Here is an 8,817-nt window from a genome sequence, read left to right as displayed (position 1 = left end):
AACAATATGGTACTGGCATAAAAATAGTATAGACCAGTGGAAAAGAATCTAGAGCCCAGAAATAAGCCCTCACAGTACAGTCAACTAATATTTAACAAAAAGAGCCAAGAACAGGCTCTTCAATAAATTGTGTTGGGAAATGGATAATCACATGCAAAGAATAAAATTGGACCCTTATCTTATACCACTCACAAAAATTAACTCAAAATGGATTGTAGACTTAAACATAAGAGCTGAAACCATAAAACCCTTAGAAGAAAATTTGGTGAAAAGCTTCTTCACAAGATGTGGCAAAGATTATTTTTTTGTATATGACACCAAAAGCAAAAACAAATAAGTGGGACTACATCAAACTAAAAAGCTTCTGCACAGCAAAGGAAACAGTCAAGAAAATGAAAAGTCAACCAACAGAATGGGAGAAAATATTTGCAAATCATGTCTGATAAGGGATTAATATATAAAATACATAAAGAATTCATAAAACTCAATAGCAAACCATCCAATTAAAAAATGGGCAGAGGAACTGAATAGATATTTTCCCAGCGAAGACATACAAGTGACCGACAGATACATGAAAAGGTGATCAACATCATTGATCATTATGTAAATGCAAATCAGAACCACAATGAGATATTATCTCATACCTATTAAAATGGCAATCATCAGAAAGACAAGAGATAACAAGTGTTGGTGAAGTTGTGGAGAAAAGGGAACCCAAGTGCACTGCTGATGGCAATGTAAATTGGTTCATCCACTATAGAAAACAGTATGGAGAGTCCTCAAAAAATCAAAAATAGAACTACCATATGATTCATCAATCCCACTTCTGTGTATTATCCAAAGGAATTGAAAGATTCTTTTTTAAAAAATATTTATTTATTTATTTATTTTTGGCTGCATCAGCTCTTAGCTGCAGCATGCAGGGTCTTTTGTTACAGTTTGCAGGCTTCTCTCTATTTGTGGAGCACAGGCTCAGTAATTGCGGTGCATGGGCTCAGTAGTTGCAGCACACAGGCTTTGTTGTCCTGCAGCAAGTGGGTTCTTAGTTCCCCCAACCATCCCCTGCGTTGGATGGCGGATTCTTAACCACTAGACCACCAGGGAAGTCCCGAAAGATTCTTAGAGAGCTCTGCACTCTCATGCTCATTGCAGCATTATTCACCGTAACCAAGATACGGAAACAACCTAAAAGTGTCTGTCAACGGATGAATGGATAAAGAAGATGTGGTGTATATAAACAATGGAATATTATTGAGCCATGAGGAAAGATGAAATCCTGTCATTTGCAACAACATGGATGAACCCTTAGGGCATTATGCTAAGTGAAGTAAGTCAGACAGAGAAACATAAATACTGTATGATATCACTTATATGTGGAATCTAAAAAATCTGAACTCAGAAATAGTAGAGAGATGGTTATCAGGTGCTGGGGGATAGGGAAAATGGGAAGATGTGGACAAAGGGTACAAAGTTCAGCATGGTGATTATAGTTAATAATACTGTATTACATAGTTGAAAATTTCTAAGAGAGTAATGTCACAACAAAAAAAACATGGTAATTATGTGATGTGATGGAGGTGTTAGCTACCATTATGGTAGCAGTCATTTTTCAATAAATAAGTGTATTAAATGAACAGCTTAAACTTAAACAATGTTATATGTCAATTATATCTGAATAAGGCTGGGATAGCGGGGGGAGAATGGCAGTCCTAAAGAGCAGCCAAATTGTAATTGAAGGCAAAGTGGTCCTGGAATGATTTCTACAAAATAAAATTAGAAATGAGAAATTAACTGAAGTGTTTGATCACATTGACATATCTTGCTTGCAATGATCTTGGAGAGTTTGGAGAAAATTAGTGGTAAGAATATAGAAAAATAAACCCAACAACAACACAACCACAGCCACAATAATAACAACAAATAAGGCAACCATTGACTCCTAGAGAAACAAAGCATTGTACAGAAAAATAATTATAATCATAGCATACTATCTGGCTTGCTATTGAACAGTATTTCCATGTCACAAATACAGACACAATGGATACAAATTTTACTAAAAATTGTGATATAGCTATACAAGCAGATGAACTAGCAAGTATAAATATATTATTGTAGTACTACGTCCTTGTTTTCCATATTAGGAAGTCAATATATGCTTTAAGTTGAAAAAAAAAAGATGGCAATATATTGTATTTAAAATATGGATGTAGGGCTTCCCTGGTGGCACAGTGGTTAAGAATCTGCCTTGGACTTATCTGGTGGTGCAGTGGTTAAGAATCCACCTGCCAATGCAGGGGACACGGGTTCGAGCCCTGGTCTGGGAAAATCCCACATGCCGTGGAGCAACTAAGCCCATGCACCACGACTACTGAGCCTGCACTCTAGAGCCTGCAAGCCACAACTACTGAAGCCTGCATACCACAACTACTGAAGCCCGCTCGCCTAGAGCCTGTACTCTGCAACAAGAGAAGCCACCACAATGAGAAGCCCGTGCACCACAACGAAGAGTAGCCCCCACTTGCTGCAACTAGAGAAAGCCCACACGCAGCAAGGAAGACCCAACACAGCCAAAAATAAATTAATTAATTAAAAATAAAATAAAATATGGATGTAAATAAAAGAAGAAAAAAATTAAGTATTGAAATTGCTTACCTCTCAAGGAAATCACGTATTGAGGTTTGAGAGAGATAGGGCTGAGCATTAGTGCTTATTGATTAGAAACCTTGTACTATTTGCTCTTTTAAACTGTATAGATGTATTACTTTTAAAAATAAAAATGATATTAAAAATGTACATTTTTAATTGTAAAATGACTACATGTAAGGATATAAAAAGATAACATGTAAAATACAGGTCTGTAGGACCAGAATCTACAACATGTTTATCTAAGATGAAATTCTCAGAGCACTTTCAGTGAAATTCAATGCCAAATTAAAGTTCAGAATTTATCCTACCAAAGCCACATTTACTACCTCTACTTTTGTGATAATCATGCTCTCACTTTTCTTTTTTTTTTTTTAACTTATTTATTTATTTTATTTTATTTTTGGCTGTGTTGGGTCTTTGCTGCTGCGCGCAGGCTTTCTCTAGTTGCGGCAAGCGGGAGCTACTCTTCTTTGTGGTGTGTGGGCTTCTCATCGCAGTGGCTTCTTTTGTTGCGGAGCACAGGCTCTAGGTGTGTGGGCTTCAGTAGTTGTGGTGCACGGGTTCTAGAGTGCAGGCTCAGTAGCTGTGGTGCACGGGCTCAGTTGCTCCGCAGCATGTGGGATCTTCCCGGACCAGGGCTCGAACCCGTGTCCCCTGCATTGGCAGGCAGATTCTTAACCACTGCGTCGCCATGGAAGTTCGCCCTCACTTTTCTTTACCTTTGTACCATCAAAGGTTTTATCCCTAACCTACAGGTTAAGTGTTGCCTGTTTTTGACTTTATCTAAATGAACCCTACTGCATGTAGTATGCTATAACTTGCTCCATATTCTCATACACATATTTGTGAGGTTGACCCAAGAAAGTGTGTTGCTGCCAATAATTATTTTCCACTGTATTCTATTTGTTTTTTGCCTATACCACATTTTTGTTCAAACTACTCTTGACATTTGAGTTGTTTCCGTTATTTTTGCCATTGCAAACAAAACTATCAAATCATATAAAATTGCGTTTGCTTTATGCATATTAATTTTGTATCCAGCAACTTTACTAAAATCTCTTCTTAATTCTAGTAATTTATCTCTCAGTTTTTTACTATTCTATGTCTATTTATAAAATCCACAAATAATGGCATCTTTGCTTTTTTCCAATCCACATCTCCATTATTTATTTTTCTTTATTACTAATACTGGACCTCTAGTACATATTGAGCCTGCCAATCAGATTGTGGTTCAAATTCTCAGTTACAGCTTTTTACCCTTCTCAGCACAGCACTTATGTTCAAGAAAGTTGATTTTCCTTGTTATCTTCTGGGGTGTGAGGTAGGGAGGGCAGGTTTAATCCTGGCTCACTATTGTACATTTAGCCATTTGATGTCCCAGTTTTATAGGGGAGACGTGTCTTCCTATTAGACTCCTTATCTTGAACAAGTCTTGGGCTTTGTTTCCTGTTGCCATTTCCTGTGGGGCCATGGAGAAACATGGTTAGGGAATAAGCCAGTTCCATTTCTCAACTTACCTTTCTGAGCTCTTGACTTAACTTAGATAACTGACCTGAAATTTTTTTACCTTATTATCAGTTCACTGATGCATTTAAGGAAATTTTATTAAATATATTTTATGAGAACTGTTTAGTTGTTTTTATTGGCAAGTCAGTCCAGGCACCCAGCCTGCCATGTTAGCGGAAAAAAAGCAGATGAGTTGAAGAACTATGAAAACAAACTAGGCTGCTGATTCTTCAGACAGGATGCAAGAACTAGTTTAAGTGTACCCTTTGAAGTAAGGCCAGTTTTCTAAACAATTTTTAAACCCTTTCTCAAAAAATAATGACAATGCCAAGATTATTTTCCTTTTCCAGTAAAAGCCATATACTACATATCCGACAGTAGGTAAAAATATCCAAAGAGTGCATTCATTGCACCCTGATGTCATTTCTCTTGGTGAAAACACTATTACGTTTTTTTCCAGAAAAACTATCTCCGTGCCAACACATATTATGCCAGTCAGTTACACATCAAGTTTTGAACTCCAAACACCTACACAAAGTTCTTCATGATTAGCTCTCACTTCTCAGAAATAACACAGTAATGTTCCAGCGTTCCTGAGAGATCATAGTATTCTTTTACAGTCCGTTCGATGTGTGTTTCCAAAATGCCAGACAGAAACGCATAATGCCTTCAGAATTTGTGCCAAGTACACATAGCTGAGATTACTCAGATAAAGTCATATTAATCTTAAAGACATTTGCTATTTTTTTAGAATGACAAAAGGGCATTCATAAAATTTTATGTCTAATTTACTTTGTTTATTCTATGGGTGTAACCCTTAATTGTTTGTTTTGCTATTTAAGTCAGTGTTTGCTGAACAAAATGACAGGCATTTTGAGTCCCACTTTCCTGCATCCAGCATAACTGAGGTTATCAGACTGGACTCGCATATTCAGAAGAGGAAAACAGGCACTAAAATAAGGAGGCAAGGACTCCTTTTTTGTATCCATAACGTCTGGCACTACCCCTGGTATGTGGGAGAAGCTAAATATTTATGAAAGGAATAATAATGTTGAGGGATATTAAATAGAATTCCCCACTTGTGCCAGGAAGAAAATGACAGAGAAAGAAGACAGGCTCTGGGGTTCGATAGATCTGGGCTTGTATTTCAGCAACGTCAATCATTAACTTCCTGGCACTAACAAGTGAACATCAGTTTCCTAATCTGTAAGGAAGTGTATAATGCCTAATTCACAGGGCCGTGAATTGTGGGGATTAAGTGAGATGGCACATAAGCAAAGCAACTAGCATAGTTCCTGGCACAAAGTTGTCATTCAGTAAGTTATTTTCCTACTCTCAACCGACTTTTTCAAACACTGTTTAAAAATTATCTCGAGAGAAAAACGACCGCCGCTGAGGGTGCGAGCGACGTGCACGCGCTGAGTAGGGGGAGAGGCCTGGCTTATACTGAAATGGGACTGAGAGTTGTCTGCTGGTTCTCAGCTCAAAGAAGATTCTACAGTCCTTATTGATCCTTTTTCTTGGCATTACCATTTTTTGAAGCAAAGTTAACCTAGTTTTCTAGTTTGAGCTTTCTTTTTAGCTATCTTTTTAAAAAATTTTTTTTACTCTATAAACTAGACAAGAGATAGTTCTACAATGTCCAAGTCATTCCAGCAGTCATCTCTTGGTAGCAACTTGCAGGGTCGTGGGCGTGACCTGTCTGCAGCAGGAATAGGCCTTCTTGCTGCTGCTACCCAGTCTTTAAGTATGCCAGCATCTCTTGGAAGGATGAACCAGGGTACTGCACACCTTGCCACTTTGACAAATCTTGGAATGAGTTCTTCATTGAATTAACAAGGAGCTCATAGTGCACTCTCTTCTGCTAGTACTTCTTCCCATAATTTGAATTCTGTATTTAACATTGGAAGTAGAGGTCCCCTCCCTTTGTCTTCTCAGCACCGTGGAGATGCATACCAGACCAGTAACATTTTGGCCAACTTTGGTCTGTCTGCTAGAAACTTAGATGAACTGAGTCATTATCCAGAGGACAAGATTACTCCTGAGAACTTGCCCCAAATTCTTCTACAACTTGAAAGGAGGAGAACTGAAGAAGGCCCTACATTGAGTTATGGTAGAGATGGCAGATCTGCTACATGGGAGCCACCATACAGAGTACCTAGGGACGATTGGAAAGAAAAAAAGCCCTTTAGAAGAGATAGTTTTGATGATCATGGCCCTAGTTTCAACCCAGTGCTTGATTATGACCATGGAAGTTGTTCACAAGAATCTGGTTATTATGACAGAATGGATTATGAAGATGACAGATTAAGAGATGGAGAAAGGTGTAGGGATGATTCTTTTTTTGGTGAGACCTCGCGTAACTATCATAAATTTGACAGTGAGTATGAGAGAATGGGACATGGTCCTGGCCCCTTGCAAGAGAGATCTCTCTTTGAGAAAAAGAGGGGCACTCCTCCAAGTAGCAATATAGAAGATTTCCATGGACTCTTACTGAAGGGTTATCCCCATCTGTGCTCTATATGTGATTTGCCAGTTCATTCTAATAAGGAGTGGAGTCAACATATCAATGGAGCAAGTCACAGTTGTTGATGCCAGCTTCTTGAAATCTACCCAGAATGGAACCCTAACAATGATATAGGACACACTATGGGTGATCCATTCATGTTGCAGCAATATACAAACCCAGCACCGGGAATTCTGGTACCTCCACCTCCCTCATTTCATCTTGGGGGACCAGCAGTTGGACCAAGAGGAAATCTAGGTGCTGGAAATGGAAACCTGCAAGGACCAAGACACATGCAAAAGGGCAGAGTGGGAACTAGCCAAGTTGTTCACATCATGGATTTCTGGCAAGGGAAAAACTTGAGATATCAACTATTACAGCTGATGGAACCATTTGGAGTTATTCAAATTATCTGATTCTAAATAAAATTAATGAGGCATTTATTGAAATGGCAACCACAAAAGATGCTCAGGCTGCAGTGGCTTATTATACAGCTACACCTGCATTAGTATTTGGCAAGCCAGTGAGAGTTCATTTATCCTAGAAGTATAAAAGAATAAAGGCCTTTATTGAGATGGAGACCAGAGAAGATGCAATGGCAATGGTTGACCACTGTTTGAAAAAGGCCCTTTGGTTTCAAGGGAGATGTGTAAAAGTTGACCTGTCTGAAAAATACAAAACATTGGTACTTAGGATTCCCAACAGAGGCATTGACTTACTGAAAAAAGATAAATCCCAGAGAAGATCTTACTCTCCAGATGGCAAAGAATCTCCAAGTGATAAGAAATCCAAAACTGATGGTTCCCAGAAGACTGAAAGTACAACTGAAGGTAAAGAACAAGAAGAGAAGTCAGGTGAAGATGGTGAAAAAGATACAAAGGATGACCAGGCAGAACAAGAACCTAACATACTTCTTGAATCTGAAGATGAGCTACTTGTAGATGAAGAAGCAGCAGCAGCACTGCTAGAAAGTGGCAGTTCAGTGGGAGATGAGACAGATCTTGCTAATTTAGGGGATGTGGCATCTGATGGGGAAAAGGAAACTTCAGAAAAAGCTGTGTGAAAAAAAGATGCAAATGCGAGTGCTTCAGCAACTGCGAAGAAAAAGCTTAAAAAGGTGGACAAGATTGAGGAATTTGACCAAGAAAATGAAGCAGCGTTGGAAAACAGAATTAAAAATTAGGAAAATACAGAACCAGGTGCTGAATCTGCTGAGAATGCTGATGATCCCAACAAAGATACAAGTGAAAACGCAGATGGCCACAGTGATGAAAACAAGGAGGACTATACAATCGCAGATGAGTACAGAATTGGACCATATCAGCCCAATGTTCCTGTTGAAATTTCTGAGTAAATTGGCAGAAGAACACAGGCAGAAGAAGGAAGCTTAAGATGTGCAAGAAGCTTAATGATTTCAAAGAAAATAATGGTTCTTTGTTTTTAAATGTTGACCTTTTTTAAATACAATACAGATAGAAGAAAACTATTGTACTCTGTTGTTATAGTGGAAAAATAATAGACGTCTGTTCAAGTGTTAAGTGTTATAGCAAAACTACATATACGGTTAAGTTAATGAAGAATTGTTTTTGTTTTATCAAAATGGTAACAGACAGAAATACTTTGTAGAGACTGACTTCATATGCTACTTAAGACACTTGTACCACTAAGAAAGATACATAGAAACATTCAGAGAAATGAAATTTAGTAGTTCCAAGCTTCAAAGAAATGTCAAAACTTTTGATTCCATTCAATAAAGAACAAAACCAACTGTATTTTTATCACTTTGATTTGAAACATTTCACATTTTAATCTGAGCCTTGCAGACTTTTCATTTGGAGTCTGAAGCATTTTTGGTTTTGTTTCATTTTTTGAGAACTTCGTTAATGTGAGATTGGTAATTAAAATGAAGGTGCAGTTTTCTTTTAATGTCATGCTGTAGTTTAGGTAATAAGAAATATTAAGTAAGTGGCTTTAGATTTTGTAATTTTTTCCCTAAGTTCCTGCTAGATTTCATATTCTAGTATTCAACGTATTTTTCAGTGAAATGTAAAAATATTCCCATTCTCTTTGACCAGTATTAATTTCTTGAGATCTTATTGCTTGTCACTTCAATCCTGTAGCTGTCATACATCTGGTATAAGCAACATTTGATTTTTGAA

General features: G+C 37.8%; 1 pseudogene across 1 annotated transcript; it reads left to right on the top strand.

The window, feature by feature from the left end:
* Window positions 1-5,790: 5,790 nt before the first annotated feature.
* On the top strand, window positions 5,791-8,012 carry LOC309666765 (matrin-3 pseudogene; annotated as a pseudogene). The gene has a single exon. The product of its transcript is annotated as a matrin-3 pseudogene (transcript).
* The last annotated feature ends 805 nt before the right edge of the window (window positions 8,013-8,817 follow it).

This window comes from Balaenoptera physalus, assembly GCF_965194825.1.
Source record: "Balaenoptera physalus genome assembly, chromosome: 9".
Classification (NCBI taxonomy): domain Eukaryota; kingdom Metazoa; phylum Chordata; class Mammalia; order Artiodactyla; family Balaenopteridae; genus Balaenoptera; species Balaenoptera physalus.
The sequence above is the reverse complement of the archived record's forward strand: the minus strand, read 5'-3'. Positions and strand labels throughout refer to the sequence as shown.